This window comes from Mytilus californianus, unplaced genomic scaffold (assembly GCF_021869535.1).
Source record: "Mytilus californianus isolate M0D057914Y unplaced genomic scaffold, xbMytCali1.0.p SCAF_6, whole genome shotgun sequence".
NCBI lineage: Eukaryota > Metazoa > Mollusca > Bivalvia > Mytilida > Mytilidae > Mytilus > Mytilus californianus.
The window spans coordinates 46,318,810-46,340,512 of record NW_026262712.1 but is presented as its reverse complement, the minus strand read 5'-3'; the positions used below and the strand labels follow the sequence as shown (position 1 = coordinate 46,340,512).

General features: G+C 31.3%; 3 long non-coding RNA genes across 4 annotated transcripts in view; 2 read left to right on the top strand and 1 right to left on the bottom strand.

Moving 5' to 3' along the window:
- The window catches only part of LOC127706456 (uncharacterized), a 348,407-nt gene that overhangs the window by 43,135 nt on the left and 283,569 nt on the right, over window positions 1-21,703 (top strand). The window lies entirely within an intron of this gene.
- LOC127706452 (uncharacterized) overlaps window positions 1-21,703 on the bottom strand; it is a 75,284-nt gene that overhangs the window by 50,135 nt on the left and 3,446 nt on the right. The window lies entirely within an intron of this gene.
- On the top strand, window positions 836-19,738 carry LOC127706461 (uncharacterized). The gene is made up of 4 exons (XR_007984472.1): window positions 836-910; window positions 2,329-2,392; window positions 16,659-16,723; window positions 19,415-19,738. It is a non-coding gene; the product is annotated as an uncharacterized LOC127706461 (long non-coding RNA).

The following is a 21,703-nucleotide window of genomic DNA, read 5'->3' as shown; positions in this document are numbered from 1 at the left end:
AATTGATGGTAAATATATATTTTTTTATTTATCATGTTTATTGCAATAGTAAAAATCCTTTACGAACTATTTTATTTAACAGAATTAAAAAGATGTATATTTAATGAGAAGTAAATGTACACATGGTACAAGGGGTATATCAAGAGGGCGTTACGTACATATACCTCCGCTAGCAAATGGTTAGGATATAGATTCCAGGCTAAAACGGACTTGTTACATTTGAGTTAAACTTTTCAGTAGACTTTTAGTGCTGTATTTGAATCATGTTAATGGACATGATATTTTTTGTATTGTGCTGTCTTGATTCTATTAAATTTATTAATATACTATTAATTAATTTATGTCGCTAATAATCATTGACAATTAAAATTTTCGTTAAAATGGGCATTGATAATTTCACTTTTTGTTAAAATGGATTAAACATCATGCGCTAAATTGGGTTATACTTTGGAGCTAAAACGTCACCCATGATTGTTTTCGCTAAAATGTCCTATTAACATGATTTATGCGCTAAAATGTTCTCTATCGGTATGAACGTAATTATCCAATAGACTTCTGAATGCGACAAGGGAAGAGAAAAAAAAAATAAGTCAGCGTCATCTTTCATTTGTTAAAAAAAAAAGATGTTTGGCAAAAAAGGGGGTGCAAAACACAGTTTTTCCTGACTCCCCTAATTTTGGAGCCATAATTGCAGTTAATATAACATCTTTCTTGACAAGTATTTCATCCGATAAGAAATGCCTCATTGTATCTCGTAATCCATGTGTATGAACCATATGGTTTTACTAGCTGTCTAAACATGCTAAACGGTGATTGTAATCTATAATAGTGTGTGTCTCCCGCCAAATACAGCACACGGTTTGTTTGTGAAACCTTTACACAGCATTATACTCTTGGAATTCTAATGGAGGTACGTATAAAAATATACTATTTTTAGCATTCAAATTCATGAAGATAGTATTTTGATAGTTTTTTGTTAACTATATAATATTCTCATAGATGTTTTAAAGTTTTGATAAGTATTGATTGAATAAATGAATAAGTACAAATTATTATATATCAATATCAGTGTGTCTGGAATAGAACAACAACACTACTAATATAACATGTATAATAATAATACTATTTCTGATAATAACAAAAAATAGACGATGGTGATTATCATGATTATGGTGTGAATAAAACATGCTGAAAGTGTTTTAGTTTTATAGCATATATGTACATGATGTAGTGCAGGACTTCATACTTATATCAATCGATTAAATTGGTTCTCCCGTTTCTGCATGTCTTAGAGCAGACGTTTTTTTATTTGTTAATTTTTTAATTATTATATATTTTTTGGACCGACAATTTCATTTATATAAATAAATGATATAAAAATATATATATATAATTAACTCGTGGTGGGGTTCGTGTTGCTCAGTCTTAAGGGTTGTGTTCTGTTGTTTGTCTGTTTTTCTTTATAGCCATGTCGTTGTCAGTTTGAAAATGACTGAACATAATTAACTATTTCGTATTATGACAAAAGAAAACTATGATATTACTTTCTGTACCATATTAGTCAAAAATTAAGGAGATTCAAAATGAAATATGAACCGAAATTTATCAGTCAAAAGATGTGTGATTTATATTGGATTTGTTACACCAGTTGCGGATCCAGGGGGTGGGGGTTCGGGGTTGGAACCCCTGTTTTGGGACGATCATAATTTGCATTTTAATGGGAACATTTATTTGGAACCCTGTACACATAATTTAGAAAGGGCGAAATGATGATTTACTGGTTTAATTATTGTATAAGTTAAGATATTTTGAGAATTAAACGTTTATTTTTATAGTGACACATTGTGAATAAAAGAAACACTCACCGTTTTCACTAGTCTCGTCTCCATAATTGAACTTCTGTCATCATTACGTAAAGTCTTCCCAAAGTATATATCACAAAAAGATGTAAGACTTGCTTGTAAAGATGTCACCACATTAACACTGGTTGATAGATATTTGCGTTGTTGTTGTTGGGTTTTTTAAATTCCAGAACACAGTATATTCCAAAAACTTGTGTATGACTGACTAACTAACACGATTTCACAAGTTTCAATAATTTTCAATTTGTAATTTGTTGATCCGGAACAAATATTCAGTATGTATTAATATGTTTTAAGATTATATGGCATGCTAACATTTGTTTATTCTCGGTTTCTTTATTTCCATACGTATTTCAAACATTTAAAGTGGAACGGAAGTAGAGTTAGTATAGTTTGAAAATTTTGAAAATATGCGCCGTTACATCTCTATTTTTTCATTGGTTCAAAAATTCAAATTCGATTCCAGGTCATGGAAGGCAATATTGAGTATGTATATAACGAAGAGGACGTTTCAAAGAAATATGATATAGGTGAGTACAAATATTGCATATACATTGTATATTTAATTGTAAACGAAGAAAAGGTTAATATAGACGTAACTTTGTTTGGCGTAACTATGTTGTTTAATCGAGTATGGTCGTAACCAGCCTTCCCAGAGATGGTGTCATGTTGTAGCAGAAGGAACTTTCACTCGAACATTTCGACAGATGGTTTCAGTTAAAAGTTCTGTTTTCAACTAGTGATGCTTGTGCATCATTTATATTTTCTTAAAACATCACAGATGGGGTCATCTCATTTTGATGTACAAGTCCGAAATTGTATCGACAAGTTTTTTTTAAAAAGAAGTGTCATTTATCTCTACATAATTCATATGCCCTAGCTTTTTTGAAATTATAAATACAAAACTAGTCTGGTGTATTGACAAAAAGACAGCGAACAAAGACTAGAAGACAACCCCCAAACCGCATTGTGTCTGCAAATGGAATGACAGTATATTGAACAAATTAATATATGTAACAAAAACGTTGGTCGATTGTTGACAGGGGCTGCTATATGACTTTGCTGCTGCTATGTCTAAGCAATATACACTTAAGGCACTTGTGAATATATCAAGTTTAATATTTTTTCATATATCACGAAATTATTATATGCATCTTTTATTTCGTTATGAAAAAAAAAAATGAATGTCGTATTTAATTTACACAATATTTAGTTTTAATACTAGCGTCAGTGAAAAGCGAAACTTGTATATGATAAATCAATTTCGTATAACAAAAGATTATATTGATGGGAAATTGATTAGTTGTTAGGAAATTTCCTATTGTTTCATGAAATAGAAAATGCAATTAACCTTGCGAGTGAATAAATCATTTTGGGAAATTAGTATATACCATGTATACGTAGTATCTTAAGTTTCTTTTTTCTCTTCTTTGAGATTTCCACCTATATACAGGGTCACCGCATTAAATATATTTATTTTTCTACTTTATTTCCATGTTAAATTTATTTAAATTTAAAAAGTGAGAAAAAAAGAACAAAAACTTGTATTTACACTCTACATAAATGTATTGCTCTGACAAAAGATTCAAACATTATATCATTTCTAAAATGAATAAATGTGTTGATAAAAAGGAGGCTGAAGATACCAAGGGATGAATACATTAGCCATTCTTTGGTTTATGAGTGCCAACTGGTTAAATAAAAGTATTATGGTTTATCATTGTTTAGATCGATGGACAGTATTTACCGCACCGCTTGTGGTTTCTCAAAGGAGTAGGTCCGGTAAGGGCCGAATTTGGCCTAAAACTTAAGGTTCATCTGATGAAAGATTTTAGACATTTTTTAAACACGTAAGTGTCTACTTTAGTAAATTCGATTAGATTGAGTGAAAGATTTGAACTGGTTTAGTCAATAAAGACGCTCAAATTCAAGCTTAAATATTAAAAATCTATCAAATATGCCATAATATGTCACTTTTCAGATGGTTTTTGTCTAAAATGAAAGTGGCCGCATCCGTGTTCATCCTCAAGCTTTATATATGTTATGTATTATCATCAAATACAACTTACATGTAAATATTAAGAATGAACACAAATGCGGCCACTTCCATTTAAGACGGAAACCGTCTAAAAATTAACTCAAATGCTAAAATTGTGAAGATTTCAGTAATTTAGCATGACTTAATGATGCTAGTACCCGATACATGTGCATTGTATTGTCAAAAACAGCCCATATTTATGTAATAGAAGTATTCTACTTTCCAATAAATAGCTATAAGTTTACATTTTAACAATTTTGTAAAACTGCTATATTTTGGGGCCAAAAAGGGGTCTTACTGGACCTACTCCTTTTATTTTTATTTGAAATATAAAAACTAGTATTTACATGTTATCTATAATATGAGGGCTCAAGAATTATGTTTTGAATATATCACATTACATAGCATTAATTAATTATAAAATATGATAGCATTAAGTTGTTATTATAATTTTTTATAGTATTGAAGCAAATACTTGACATATACACTATTTGATTATTGATAAGGAAAATCTCTTGAGAATTTTCACTTGTCTGATTTGCCAATCCTTATCGTTTTGTTTGCATTCAAATTATAACAATAAGCCAAGAAATCCTCCGGCATACTGGAAAATATGATATGGACTTGAGGTCTCAAAATGGGCTGCTGCTTAACACTGAATTTCTATGAAGAATATTTTAGAAACGTCGCACGAAACTGGTGTCACCTAACGTTACACACTTGAATACGTAAGCCAAAACAAAAACGTTAGAATGCACGTTTTTAAGGTAGATGGGGTGTCTAAATTATAATCCATAGAATTTTTTAATAATTTGCCAAAATGTAGTTTATATCATGCTTTTTAAAAAAAAATAATAAAAAGAATGGGTCACGGGGCTTATTTTCACGCTACAGATTGTGCAAAATTGACAGATTTTGTATAGATTATGCATGGAAAAACCAATTTTCTGCCATAAAACGAAAACTACACCATAGAATTTTGAGATAAAATATGAGAAGATAGCTCTACTAGTATGCTTTCAGATAAGAAAAAGAAAAAAATGGGGTCACGGGACCCGTTTTCTTGCTACATAATAAAATAGGTAAATTCCTAACACATTCTATTGTAAATGTAACTTTATCTGAATTATCTGCCCTTACATTTGAGTTGCCTCCCCTTATGTGGCAAAGTTGGAAAAAATAGAATCAAACAAAAGTATTCTTTTTTTTATAAAATACAACCATAAATATGATAAAATAGATCATTTTCTATATTGAAATGAAAATTCTTACACATGAATTACCTACTACTCTCAAAATTTGCACCTTTTATTAAAGATCTAGACCGATTGTTTTCTGGTATTTCAAAATCCAAGATGGAGGAAGACACCCTATCTACCTTAAGATGGCTCAAGTTCTAAAATAAATTTTAACGGATTTTATGAGCGAGATACCTTAAGATTCATATTTTTCTTAGATAGTAGATACTAAGCTTTTTATTAACAAATTAAAAATAAAAATGTTAATTTAATTGAAATCATTTGAATAGTATACATTTTAATTACAAAAAGCAATCAATTTCTTTTTAATACACAACGCACTGCAAATGCATTCTTTTATACAATCCAGAATGTTGGGGCGAATGGACTACAGTATAGTTAACATGACAGTTTGATTGAGTTCTTCACAAATATATGCAAGGGAATCAGCGGGAATAATAGCTGCTTTCCTTTCCGTATTAATTTGTGTTGTAGCGGATGGGCCTGTCGATCATAACAAAGTCCGGAAAACACTTCTGTTCCGCGAGGAAATATTTCCCCTCCAATGAATTGGTAGAGCTTTTACCTAAAACATTAAAAGTATTCTTCACAAGCAACCAAAAAATAGCCGTATTCCGAATAGTCTGTGAATACCGCAATGATGACAATGAGTCGTAACATTTGTATATTTTGTTACATAACGTCAAAATCGTATGTCGGGACATTGTAGATGTATCTGATATTTCGTATTTTAGATTAGATTTATGAGAAATAAATATCAAAATAGAGAGAATTGTTTGTACTTTTATCACCTATACTTTTTTTATGTAGTGAATAGCACTGTATCAATGAAATAAATATCATAAAAAAAACAGAAAAACGTAACACTATGTCAATTGTTTTTGAAGGGGACAAAATGTCGGACATTGTTATTCAACTCGAATTAAAAGAAATTATTTAAAAAAAACCTGATAATTGCGTGAGGCGAAAGTGTGAGCTTTGTACAAAATACAAGTATAAGAATTAGTTACCTTCATGTCGGGACATTGTAGATGTATCTGATATTTCGTATTTTAGATTAGATTTATGAGAAATAAATATCAAAATAGAGAGAATTGTTTGTACTTTTATCACCTATACTTTTTTTATGTAGTGAATAGCACTGTATCAATGAAATAAATATCATAAAAAAAACAGAAAAACGTAACACTATGTCAATTGTTTTTGAAGGGGACAAAATGTCGGACATTGTTATTCAACTCGAATTAAAAGAAATTATTTTAAAAAAACCTGATAATTGCGTGAGGCGAAAGTGTGAGCTTTGTACAAAATACAAGTATAAGAATTAGTTACCTTCGACATGGTGGTTGCTCTGTTATTCCCATTTTTGGGGACAATTTAGAAAAATGACGGCAATTTTTTTCGTGCATGGGACACATAATTTGTATCATCTTCATCCCTTTTAAAAAAAATCAGTCTTTTCAAAGAACGAAACCGATATATATATATACATCATCGACCAATTATGACGTGTTTGTTCTAGACAAAACTTTTATATAGGTTGGTGGAATTTTTTATATATTTTTTACGATATTCAGAATTTCACAAAACTTAATGTGTAACGCGGGACAAGGAAATAATATTCAAAAATGAAGGTTTTATTGATTTTTACTTAATGAAAATAGTCTGTTACATATACAAAATTGCAATATTCTGAAAGTAGAATTTAAAAGCTTTAAAATGATACATAATACTTCAGAATATCAATTTTATTGTTTATAAATTAATGACATGAGTGTGTCTTGTCCACGATACATGTGCATTGTATTGTCAAAAACAGCCCATATTTATGTAACAGAAGTATTCTACTTTCCAATAAATAGCTATAAGTTTACATTTTAACAATTTTGTAAAACTGCTATATTTTGGGGCCAAAAAGGGGTCTTACTGGACCTACTCCTTTTATTTTTATTTGAAATATAAAAACTAGTATTTACATGTTATCTATAATATGAGGGCTCAAGAATTATGTTTTGAATATATCACATTACATAGCATTAATTAATTAATCGCACGAAACTGGTGTCACCTAACGTTACACACTTGAATACGTAAGCCAAAACAAAAACGTTAGAATGCACGTTTTTAAGGTAGATGGGGTGTCTAAATTATAATCCATAGAATTTTTTAATAATTTGCCAAAATGTAGTTTATATCATGCTTTTTAAAAAAAAATAATAAAAAGAATGGGTCACGGGGCTTATTTTCACGCTACAGATTGTGCAAAATTGACAGATTTTGTATAGATTATGCATGGAAAAACCAATTTTCTGCCATAAAACGAAAACTACACCATAGAATTTTGAGATAAAATATGAGAAGATAGCTCTACTAGTATGCTTTCAGATAAGAAAAAGAAAAAAATGGGGTCACGGGACCCGTTTTCTTGCTACATAATAAAATAGGTAAATTCCTAACACATTCTATTGTAAATGTAACTTTATCTGAATTATCTGCCCTTACATTTGAGTTGCCTCCCCTTATGTGGCAAAGTTGGAAAAAATAGAATCAAACAAAAGTATTCTTTTTTTTATAAAATACAACCATAAATATGATAAAATAGATCATTTTCTATATTGAAATGAAAATTCTTACACATGAATTACCTACTACTCTCAAAATTTGCACCTTTTATTAAAGATCTAGACCGATTGTTTTCTGGTATTTCAAAATCCAAGATGGAGGAAGACACCCTATCTACCTTAAGATGGCTCAAGTTCTAAAATAAATTTTAACGGATTTTATGAGCGAGATACCTTAAGATTCATATTTTTCTTAGATAGTAGATACTAAGCTTTTTATTAACAAATTAAAAATAAAAATGTTAATTTAATTGAAATCATTTGAATAGTATACATTTTAATTACAAAAAGCAATCAATTTCTTTTTAATACACAACGCACTGCAAATGCATTCTTTTATACAATCCAGAATGTTGGGGCGAATGGACTACAGTATAGTTAACATGACAGTTTGATTGAGTTCTTCACAAATATATGCAAGGGAATCAGCGGGAATAATAGCTGCTTTCCTTTCCGTATTAATTTGTGTTGTAGCGGATGGGCCTGTCGATCATAACAAAGTCCGGAAAACACTTCTGTTCCGCGAGGAAATATTTCCCCTCCAATGAATTGGTAGAGCTTTTACCTAAAACATTAAAAGTATTCTTCACAAGCAACCAAAAAATAGCCGTATTCCGAATAGTCTGTGAATACCGCAATGATGACAATGAGTCGTAACATTTGTATATTTTGTTACATAACGTCAAAATCGTATGTCGGGACATTGTAGATGTATCTGATATTTCGTATTTTAGATTAGATTTATGAGAAATAAATATCAAAATAGAGAGAATTGTTTGTACTTTTATCACCTATACTTTTTTTATGTAGTGAATAGCACTGTATCAATGAAATAAATATCATAAAAAAAACAGAAAAACGTAACACTATGTCAATTGTTTTTGAAGGGGACAAAATGTCGGACATTGTTATTCAACTCGAATTAAAAGAAATTATTTAAAAAAAACCTGATAATTGCGTGAGGCGAAAGTGTGAGCTTTGTACAAAATACAAGTATAAGAATTAGTTACCTTCATGTCGGGACATTGTAGATGTATCTGATATTTCGTATTTTAGATTAGATTTATGAGAAATAAATATCAAAATAGAGAGAATTGTTTGTACTTTTATCACCTATACTTTTTTTATGTAGTGAATAGCACTGTATCAATGAAATAAATATCATAAAAAAAACAGAAAAACGTAACACTATGTCAATTGTTTTTGAAGGGGACAAAATGTCGGACATTGTTATTCAACTCGAATTAAAAGAAATTATTTTAAAAAAACCTGATAATTGCGTGAGGCGAAAGTGTGAGCTTTGTACAAAATACAAGTATAAGAATTAGTTACCTTCGACATGGTGGTTGCTCTGTTATTCCCATTTTTGGGGACAATTTAGAAAAATGACGGCAATTTTTTTCGTGCATGGGACACATAATTTGTATCATCTTCATCCCTTTTAAAAAAAATCAGTCTTTTCAAAGAACGAAACCGATATATATATATACATCATCGACCAATTATGACGTGTTTGTTCTAGACAAAACTTTTATATAGGTTGGTGGAATTTTTTATATATTTTTTACGATATTCAGAATTTCACAAAACTTAATGTGTAACGCGGGACAAGGAAATAATATTCAAAAATGAAGGTTTTATTGATTTTTACTTAATGAAAATAGTCTGTTACATATACAAAATTGCAATATTCTGAAAGTAGAATTTAAAAGCTTTAAAATGATACATAATACTTCAGAATATCAATTTTATTGTTTATAAATTAATGACATGAGTGTGTCTTGTCCACGATACATGTGCATTGTATTGTCAAAAACAGCCCATATTTATGTAACAGAAGTATTCTACTTTCCAATAAATAGCTATAAGTTTACATTTTAACAATTTTGTAAAACTGCTATATTTTGGGGCCAAAAAGGGGTCTTACTGGACCTACTCCTTTTATTTTTATTTGAAATATAAAAACTAGTATTTACATGTTATCTATAATATGAGGGCTCAAGAATTATGTTTTGAATATATCACATTACATAGCATTAATTAATTAATCGCACGAAACTGGTGTCACCTAACGTTACACACTTGAATACGTAAGCCAAAACAAAAACGTTAGAATGCACGTTTTTAAGGTAGATGGGGTGTCTAAATTATAATCCATAGAATTTTTTAATAATTTGCCAAAATGTAGTTTATATCATGCTTTTTAAAAAAAAATAATAAAAAGAATGGGTCACGGGGCTTATTTTCACGCTACAGATTGTGCAAAATTGACAGATTTTGTATAGATTATGCATGGAAAAACCAATTTTCTGCCATAAAACGAAAACTACACCATAGAATTTTGAGATAAAATATGAGAAGATAGCTCTACTAGTATGCTTTCAGATAAGAAAAAGAAAAAAATGGGGTCACGGGACCCGTTTTCTTGCTACATAATAAAATAGGTAAATTCCTAACACATTCTATTGTAAATGTAACTTTATCTGAATTATCTGCCCTTACATTTGAGTTGCCTCCCCTTATGTGGCAAAGTTGGAAAAAATAGAATCAAACAAAAGTATTCTTTTTTTTATAAAATACAACCATAAATATGATAAAATAGATCATTTTCTATATTGAAATGAAAATTCTTACACATGAATTACCTACTACTCTCAAAATTTGCACCTTTTATTAAAGATCTAGACCGATTGTTTTCTGGTATTTCAAAATCCAAGATGGAGGAAGACACCCTATCTACCTTAAGATGGCTCAAGTTCTAAAATAAATTTTAACGGATTTTATGAGCGAAATACCTTAAGATTCATATTTTTCTTAGATAGTAGATACTAAGCTTTTTATTAACAAATTAAAAATAAAAATGTTAATTTAATTGAAATCATTTGAATAGTGTACATTTTAATTACAAAAAGCAATCAATTTCTTTTTAATACACAACGCACTGCAAATGCATTCTTTTATACAATCCAGAATGTTGGGGCGAATGGACTACAGTATAGTTAACATGACAGTTTGATTGAGTTCTTCACAAATATATGCAAGGGAATCAGCGGGAATAATAGCTGCTTTCCTTTCCGTATTAATTTGTGTTGTAGCGGATGGGCCTGTCGATCATAACAAAGTCCGGAAAACACTTCTGTTCCGCGAGGAAATATTTCCCCTCCAATGAATTGGTAGAGCTTTTACCTAAAACATTAAAAGTATTCTTCACAAGCAACCAAAAAATAGCCGTATTCCGAATAGTCTGTGAATACCGCAATGATGACAATGAGTCGTAACATTTGTATATTTTGTTACATAACGTCAAAATCGTATGTCGGGACATTGTAGATGTATCTGATATTTCGTATTTTAGATTAGATTTATGAGAAATAAATATCAAAATAGAGAGAATTGTTTGTACTTTTATCACCTATACTTGTTTTATGTAGTGAATAGCACTGTATCAATGAAATAAATATCATAAAAAAAACAGAAAAACGTAACACTATGTCAATTGTTTTTGAAGGGGACAAAATGTCGGACATTGTTATTCAACTCGAATTAAAAGAAATTATTTAAAAAAAACCTGATAATTGCGTGAGGCGAAAGTGTGAGCTTTGTACAAAATACAAGTATAAGAATTAGTTACCTTCATGTCGGGACATTGTAGATGTATCTGATATTTCGTATTTTAGATTAGATTTATGAGAAATAAATATCAAAATAGAGAGAATTGTTTGTACTTTTATCACCTATACTTTTTTTATGTAGTGAATAGCACTGTATCAATGAAATAAATATCATAAAAAAAACAGAAAAACGTAACACTATGTCAATTGTTTTTAAAGGGGACAAAATGTCGGACATTGTTATTCAACTCGAATTAAAAGAAATTATTTTAAAAAAACCTGATAATTGCGTGAGGCGAAAGTGTGAGCTTTGTACAAAATACAAGTATAAGAATTAGTTACCTTCGACATGGTGGTTGCTCTGTTATTCCCATTTTTGGGGACAATTTAGAAAAATGACGGCAATTTTTTTCGTGCATGGGACACATAATTTGTATCATCTGCATCCCTTTTAAAAAAAATCAGTCTTTTCAAAGAACGAAACCGATATATATATATACATCATCGACCAATTATGACGTGTTTGTTCTAGACAAAACTTTTATATAGGTTGGTGGAATTTTTTATATATTTTTTACGATATTCAGAATTTCACAAAACTTAATGTGTAACGCGGGACAAGGAAATAATATTCAAAAATGAAGGTTTTATTGATTTTTACTTAATGAAAATAGTCTGTTACATATACAAAATTGCAATATTCTGAAAGTAGAATTTAAAAGCTTTAAAATGATACATAATACTTCAGAATATCAATTTTATTGTTTATAAATTAATGACATGAGTGTGTCTTGTCCACGATTTCATCAAAATAACACCAGTATCGTGCGACGTTTCTTAATCGTTTTTATACGACCGCAAAAAAAGTACGTTCGTATATTGCTATCACGTCGTCGTCTTCCGAAGACATTTAGTTTCCGGAAAATAACTTTAGTTTAAGTGTACGCATCTCTATGAAATTTTACCTAAAGGTTCAATACCACAAAAGGAAGGTTGTGTTTGTTTATGGGGGTGATGGTCACATCCGTATAGGAAAAAGGGGCCAAAAGGGGGCCCAAAACAAGCATTTTTCTAGTTTCAGGACAATAACTTGTGTTTCAGTATTTTGATTGCTCTAAAATTATACTACAAGGTTCAATACCATAAGTAGAAGGTTGAGATTCATTTTGGGGCTAATTGCCCAAACCGTTCAGGAATTAGGGGCCAAAACAAGCATGATTCTAGTTTTCAGACAATTATTTGTGTTGAAGTGTATGGTTGTCTCTTGAATTGTACCACATTTTACAAAAAAACAAAACTTCTTTAAATATTATTTTTTTGAGGGGAAGGGTACAAAATTTTTTTTGGGGGGGGGGGGGTCAATTTTTTTCCCTCCGAAGATTTAAGAAATTATCAATCCCCCCCCAAAAAAAAATTGGGGGTCACAATTTCTTTTGCTAATTCTTGGTATATAGTCTGAAAACAGATTTACTAAGTATTGCGCAACAGCACTGTGTATTGCACAATAGCAAGAAATCTTTATTTGAATATAAATTCAAATCACATAACCAATTTCAATAAATTCATAAACCCGACATAGCCGTGTGTTAGGAACTTATATAGATATAAGAAGATGTGGTATGAGTGCCAATGAGACAGCTCTCCATCCAAGTCACAACTTGTAAAAAGTAAACCATTAGAGGTCAAAGTACGGCCTTCAAGACGGAGCCTTGGCCCACACCGGACAGCAAGCTATAAAGGACCAAAAAAAATAAATGAAACAGGAAAACCAACGGTCTTATCTATATAAAAATCGAGAAACAAGAAACACTTATCAACAAACGACAACCACTGAACAACAGGTTCCTGACTTAGAACGTCTTGGTCAATTTCTCTACGGAGTAGTTACTTCAACGTTTTATTGCACATCATTATCATTATTGAACTCGATAGGTTTGTATAAACTGTTTCGCGATGACGAATTTGCGGTCGAGCTGGCAACAAGTGTTGCGGAAGCGAGACACTACAATCCATCAGTTGTGGGACGTTCTCGTCCTCGATATCTTCGGTGTCGTAAACATAGGTTCAGTCTATCGTTTAAAAAAGGGCGTCTTCGAACCGACATGAAATTTTTCGACATTGCACTAAAGACCCGTAGTCACTATTCAAATTTTCTTTGTCTAAGAATACTTGGTCCAACTTTTTGAAAGATTAAATTTGTTCTTATGACAACAGTTGACTGTGAAAAATACTGATGACAAAAACTTTCACGGACTTTAATGGAATAGAATCTCATTCGAATTTTCTTGAAACTTTGTTGTATTTTGACGGGAATCAGCCCATCATGGTGTTGTTTAGAAATTATCAATATTTTGTTCACAAAACAAAAGTACATGGCAAATTTATCGGAAATGGTAGAATGAGTTCCAGTAAAAAGAAAACAATGTGGAGAAATAAATCGATATATGAATGTGAATTTGTAGAATGTATTTTGACCAATGGTTCGATCTGGCCAATAGCAGATTGAATGTCGCTTTTTCAATTTCAAAATAATTCCTTAATTCGACCTCGGAGATCTTCAGTGTGAAGTTCTTGAAGGATTCTGTTCGGTACTACTCTGCCTTCTTCTTAGAAGCCAGTTTCTTCTTCCCGTTTTCGTTACTATTTTACGATTAATCCTTCACCTTCTCTAAATGATAATACACAGTGAAAAGTTTATTAGAGCCATATTTCTTCAAGTAAACATGGAAATCCCGCCTTTTAAAAAGAAAATTATGAAAAACTTTGATGATGACATTGAACAGATGACTTTGACCAAGTTTTCTTGTTCAAATTTTCTTTTTCGAAGTTTTCTTGTTCATAGTTTTCTTTGGCCAAGTTTTTGATGGAAGACTTCGATAGTCACAACAGGGTTTCAGTCAGAAAATTGTATTCTTCATCTTGGTTTTATTCGTTTTTTATTAAATTGAAACGATTTATTTAATGATTAAAAGGTTTTCGCACATATATAACTTTGTCAAACCTTCATGGAAATTTATGACAGAACTTTGACAGAAGTTTGCTCATGATTCAAAAGACAGTATCCAGAGCAAAATTTTGAGACATTTTTCCCTTTCATTAATGGACTAAAATAATTTGGAAGTTAACATTTAGATACATATTTTGGATGAAGTTTATTTTTTCACATCAATATTTTTTTCAAACCTTCTTAGAATATTATGAAGCTTGGACAGAAGCTATTGTATAATCAAGAGTCAAAATCTGAAGCAAATTTTGAAAATATCATTTTTTCATTTACCGGTTATTCACTGTTTTTACAAGCTGAAATATTACTCGTGTTCTTAATCTACAGCAAATCTAATTTTTGGTATGATTGATTAAGAAAATATACAGCTCATTATATATATCTGCCAAAAAGTTGCTCCCAAACTTGGATGAAATATGCGTCAAATGGAAGGACACATTTGTTTTCATCTCTTTAATATTGACCAAACACTAGCAATAAAACCACGTGTCTCAGATTTTTGAAATATTGATTTAACTGCTGGGTACCAAAACTCATAATGTTCACCTTTCATTTTTTTCGAGACCAATAAATTCATTCAGAAACATATTATCCAATAACTGGAACACGCTGTTGTAGAAAATACTCGCTTTTACAACATACATCAAAGCCAAACCATAGGGGTCACCCATAAAGTTTCTTTTTTTTTCATTTTTTGATCACAATTCCTCTGGGAACACCCCAGAAGCGTCTTTAATCATTTATCTTATCAATAGAACCACACAATACGTGAACACAACAGGGGCCCAGTTTAAGTGACCAACGCATGTAATTAATATTTAACAGCATTCTCACTATGAAATAATAATTATCATTCATATTTAAAAAGAAACAGGTTGTACTGTGAAATAAACAAGGACACAGACACTTTAAAATGTCTCGAAAAATGTACATGTATAAGAGAAGAGATATTTTCATACAACATACTGTCCTCTCCAAAAATAAAACGAAAATTTAGTTAAAAAAAATCACTATTATCAAGGTTATTTGTCTAGAATAATAAGTGTTGTGAATGTCGCTGTCAGATTCAGATACAAATTCTTCTTGCCTTAGAAAGAACATTTGTCAGAGTTTTTTTAAAACTAATCTTACACTTAATATTTATCTATAAATATATGTTTTCACTTAAGATTTTTCCCTCTACAGTTTTGTTCGCTTATATTTTCTTTGGTTACCTGCAGTAGCGGATCCAGAAATGTACATAAAAGAGGGGGGGGGGGGGGGGCACTGACTGTCGCAGAGGAGGCCCGCTCCAGTCATGCCTCAGTGATTCCCTATATCAACAAAAATTTTCCCACAAAGGGGAGATCCGGGCACCCTCCCCCCCCCCCCTTAATCCGCTTCTGCCCTGCATAGTTGTATAAATTAATTTTCATTGCGATTTAATAAGATATGACCAAGTGGTCAGAGATTAACAGCTGGGCAATTGGTATCAACAGGTGATTAAAGGATTAGCTTCCCCCAAATGCTGGTATATATATACAAGTTTTTACCATGTGCTTTTATTTACATAGTTTATTATTTTACTTTTACGTATTTTACTGAAAAAGAAACTGTTTGGCAGTCAGCATTGTCCTTTTGCATTGATAACATCTACCACAGGTATTGCATAATTAATGTGGCGTATTTTCGTTTTATCACAGACTTCGAGATACATCTTTTTGGAGTAGAATTTTAAACATTAATTTAATGATTATTAACACCAATGTATATGCTAATTGATTCCAGGAAACAAAACAAAAACCAATTGTTAATAAAAGTTTGGGGATTTGGTGTAAAAATTTAAATCATTTTTTTCTTCTGATAAACATCTTTTTGTATTAAAGATTGCAACTAAGGTCAATTTAAGAATCACTAATTTTGAGAATCAATTTTTTTAACTAGGATTTCAGAAAATTGGTTTGACAGTAACGTATGCTACAAAAAATTGATTCACAGTGTCAAATTAGCGATTAGAGCTTGCTTTTGATGAAAAATTGCAATCTTTATACGGCTCCTAAAAATGCACAATGAATACATGGCGCTTGCATTTAATATGTTTTTTACGCAAAATGTGTCCTTCGTGTATCCTGAAGCATGAATTAATATGAAAATAAGGAGATCTGCATGGTAATTTGTTTGGATCCTATATTAGTTATTTGTCTCTGTGACTCGTATACAAATGTGTATATGTTCCAAACATTACATGTACTTTTTTTAAATTGATTTAGTTATTGTATTTCAGGTTACCAAGATGATTTCGATGAGAAGGCTGGCCAGGTGAACAATCTATACGAACTCAAAAGATAGGTAATCCTTATAAATCACTTTCAAATGGAAAACAAACAGAAAGCATAATTGTACAACTATATTTGTTGAATATTTGTATATTTATATTTTGATTCCTTTAAAGCTCCACATAATTTCTTGTTTGTTTTTTACCTGGCAGCTCTTAAATATTAATTTCTTTAAATAGTAACTCTTTTGTTCTTATCTTCTGTTTTCTTAAAAATAACAGTCAGATACTAAATGTGTTTACAAAACTGATCATCATCAAAATTCATTTACAGGGCAATTTATGGAAGCATATTTGTCGTCTGTGGTTGAAAATATTACTAGGTAACAAAGCAGCTGGAAAAGAAATTTTGATAAATCGTATTGTTATACTTGAATATCGCTTTTCTTCGTACATCAGACCACAACAAGAAGACCCGACCCCTACGAGAAAATACATGTACACAGACAAAAAGCAGAACACAACACACATAGTCTGCATAGTTGCATATATACCAACTTTAAAATAACTTTCCTAGTATCTTTGTAGAGGCACTAGTAATGTGTTCTAATCAAAGAATATATTTCCATACAGACAAAGGTGCTTGTGGTTCATTACTGTATCTTAAAGTGAATGACCGTCATGATCTCATTGCTTATGGAGGGTGTTTGCCAATATCTCAGGATATGTGTCTGTCAAGATCGCGATGCTTGTGGTGTATGCATATATCTCAAGTGAGTTACCGTCAAGTTCTCGATGCTTGTGGTGTATGAACATCTTTATGTTGAGTGACTGTCAAGTTATCGGTGCTTGTGGTGTACGAACACGTCTCAATATAAGTGACTGTTAAGTTCTCGGTGCTTCTGTTGTTTTACTGTTTCTCCAGACGAGTGTTTGTCAAGATCTTGGTGCTTGTGTTGTTTTACTGTTTCTCAAGATGAGTGACTGCCTAGATCTCGATGCTTGTGGTGTATGGATATACTCCAAAATAAATGATTATCAGAATCTGCTTTGAAGTTAATGTTTCTCAATATGAGTGACTGTAGAGATCGCAGTGTTTGTGCTGCTTTGTTGTTTATCAAGATGAGTGACTGTGAGATCTCATTGCTTGTTCTTTTGTACTGCATATCACGATGAGTGACTATTAAAAGGTCTCGGTGTTTGTGTTGCTTTACTGTTTCTCAAGATCAGTGACTGCGAGATCTCGTTGCTTGTAATTCATTTTTGTATCTGAAGATGAGTGACTGTCAAGATCTCGGTGTTGTTTTACTTTACTGTATCTCTTGATGAGTGACTGTGAGATCTCGGTGCATAGATTCATTATTGTATCTCAAGCTGAGTAACTGTCAAGATCTCAGTGCTAGTGTTGCTTTACTGTATCTTAAGATGAGTGACTGTCAAGATCTTAGTGCTTGTGTTGCTTTATTGTTTCTCATGATCATTGACTGTGAAATTTTGGTACTTGTGATTCATTATTGTATCTCAAGATGAGTGATTGTCAATATCTGTCGTTGCTTGTGGTGCATTACTGTATCTCAAGATGAGTGACTGTGAGATCTCGATGCTGGTGTTGCTTTATTGTATCTCATGATGAGTGACTAACAAGATCTCAGCGCTTGTCTTGCTTTATTGTTTTCATGATGATTGACTGTAATATCTAGGTACTTGTGATTCATTATTGTATCTCAAGATGAGTGACTAACAAGATCTCGGTGCTTGTGTTGCTTTACTGTATCTCAAGATGAGTGACTGTCAAGATCTCGGTGCTTGTGATGATTCATTGTTTCTCAAGATGAGTGACTGTCAAGATCTCGGTGCTTGTGATTCATTATTGTATCTCAAGATGAGTGACTAACAAGATCTCGGTGCTTGTGATGCTTTATTGTTTCTCAAGATGAGTGACTGTCAAGATCTCGGTGCTTGTGATTCATTATTGTATCTCAAGATGAGTGACTAACAAGATCTCGGTGCTTGTGTTGCTTTACTGTATCTCAAGATGAGTGACTGTCAAGATCTCGGTGCTTGTGATGCTATCCTGTATCTCAAGATGAGTGACTGTCAAAATCTCTTGGTGCTTCTGGTGCAATACTGTATCTCAATATCAGTGTCTATCAGGATTTCGTTGCTTGTGGTGTATCAATATACCTCAAGATGAGTTTCAGTCAATATCTCGGTGCTTGTGTTACTTTTATGTATCTTAAAATGTTTGACTGTCAAGATCTCGGTGCTTTTGATGAACTAATGTATCTTCAAATAGTGGCCGTCAAATTATCGGTGCACGTGATGCATTACATAATCTCAAGACGGTTGACTTTAAGATCGCTTGCATTGTGTTTCTTGTTATGAACTAAAGAGTCCTTCATTTTGATATAAAGGGTGGGTGATGTGAAATTTTGTTTTTTACCGACCCAAGTTTATATTTCTGCTTAAAACCGGTAACCTCGTCAGTGTTTCCTGTAATTTCTTATTGATTTTTATTGTTTGTAGATTTTGGTGTTAAGTGCAAATATGTGGAAGTTTGAATAATCTAAACTCATTTGATTGGAAATAAATTCGAACGATATTAACTATACATTCTTTTGTTGAACAGGTATTTTAGCATTCAGGATGTGGTTAGGTTGCTGGTTCATTGACATGCACCTCACTCCTCCTTTTATTCATACTTAATGTATCAAAGAAACTCTAAAATATGGTTTTGAAGTTTCATTTTCTTTCTTTTTTTTTAGGAAACATTTACTGGTTTAGAGAAGAACACCACACATTTGTTCTCTTGTTAGTTGGGAAATACAAGTTGACGTTGGAAAGGAAACTAAATGCTCTACAACATTTAAAAAACTATTATATATAGTGCTTCTACATGTATGTGTGGGACCCTTAATAACTCCAGCAAGTATCAGCTATTACATCATGTATTAGGAGGATATGATCAACAATATATATATTTGAGGATAAGATTAACAAATCCTAAAAGTCTGAATATTGTACAAAATTGTCAATTACAATATGCACAATATCTTACTTACTATAATATTTAAAGAAGTGTAACAAAGTTTCCAGACGTTTTAAGTCAAATTAAATTCCATTTGTATCTTTCAGTTAGCATTCCTAATTCTAATTGGACATATGAAAAAAGTATTGCTGTTGTATGTGTGTATTTTAAGCAGACAGTAGCCACAAATTAAAATGTATTTGATGTGCTTAAGGGAGTTTATTAATGTTTTATCAAAATTTGATGTTATTGTAATGAAAAGGTAAGGAAAATGTTTACCAATCATTTGTCAATTTGTTATTCTACGAAGACTTTATAACAAAGGAACAACTCTCACCTCACTGCAAGGCCACCAAGTACGATTAACTGAGTTCATTTATTATTATAATATTACTTTTAAATTAAATACGGTATTTTCTTTTCATACGATACATATGTCCATGTTTCGTTTTACCTTGTTAACAATAATGTCCTTACCATAATTCTGATAACACTATATGTGTTTTTGGTCAGAATTCTGATAGACATACTATCAGATTATTACATGGCATTTTTCATATCAGATGTATTATCAGCCCAAGGTTCAATATCAGCCCAAGAGCCGAAGGCTCGAGGTCTGATATTAACCGAGGGCTGATAATACATCTGATATGAAAAATGACATGTTATGATCTTTTTAACATTTGCTTCAATAATGGAGAAAAATAACAGTTTAATATATTGCTCCGTTTAAGTGGTTCTCAATTAGAAGTTCAAAAAGTGAAAATTTTACCGACGTCGGACACCAAATGTAATACATCCGATATGAAATCTTCCCAAACAAAAAAAATTGAGGAACAAATCATGGTAACAAATGATAAACAAATCGTATGATTTCTTTGTGATTTGAAAGTGATAAAATTTCACATGCAAATGAGCTAACAAATCACAATAACAAATCACGAACAAATTGCTTATAATTCATAAGCAAATCATAAACAAATTGTCAAGAAATTGTTTTGAAATCAGTAACAAATCAGAAGTAATTGCTTTCCTTCTTCAAGCAAATCACAAACAAATTGTTTTCAAATCGTAAAGAAATTGTAAAGAAATTGTTATCAAATCTTAAACAAATCAGAAGTAAATCATATTTCTACCCCAAGCAAATCATTAACAAATTGTTTTCAAATTATGAAGAAATTATAAACAAATTGTTTTCAAATCTTTAACAAATGAGAAGTAAATCATATATTCCTACCCCAAGCAAATCACAAGCAAATCGTACATAAATTGGCATCACTCATCATGCAATTCACAGGTTAAATCATTTACATCCAAATCAAAAATATATTCTGCCCCTGAAACCCCCAAATTTTGAAGCGCAGTTGTCTTCATTTTACCTTTAATAGCTACTCATCTAATTGTAAAAAGGAATACTATATTTGATTGCAATGAGGGACGAATTGTTCCCTGTGTGTATGATTCTCTTACTTTTCTTCCGAATTTGACTATAACGAAATTTCAAAAAAAAAAACATAGGCAACCACGTGTTCTTAGCAATTGATGTCAAATAGGTGATGAGTCTTAGTCTTGGTCCAAATCTGCTACATTGTAATATAGCTTTGTCCATTTTGCCCGGGACCTGGTAGTAAACAACAATTAAAACATTAAACTTGCCAGTGAATTTTGTCTGCTGACTCGGGAAGCTAGTCTTGAAATGAATGTTTTGATCTGTTAACACATCTTTTACACATTTTTATTTTGAAAATTAATCCTTACAGCACAAAATTATTATGATTATAACGAGATACTGAAATGCACAGTTTCTGAATTTTAAAGGTTAACGTTTGAATAGTATTAGTTGAATATGTGAAATTATAAATAAATAACTGAAATTTCTTACCACCGTCATCTTTCATAGACTGAATAAAAACTCATCTTGCAACCTTCTTTGTTCAGCTAATATTGAACAGTATTTGAAATTTGAATTTGACCTCAACCGGAAGTCAGAGAGATAGATAAACAAAGAAAATTTGAATGCATTAAC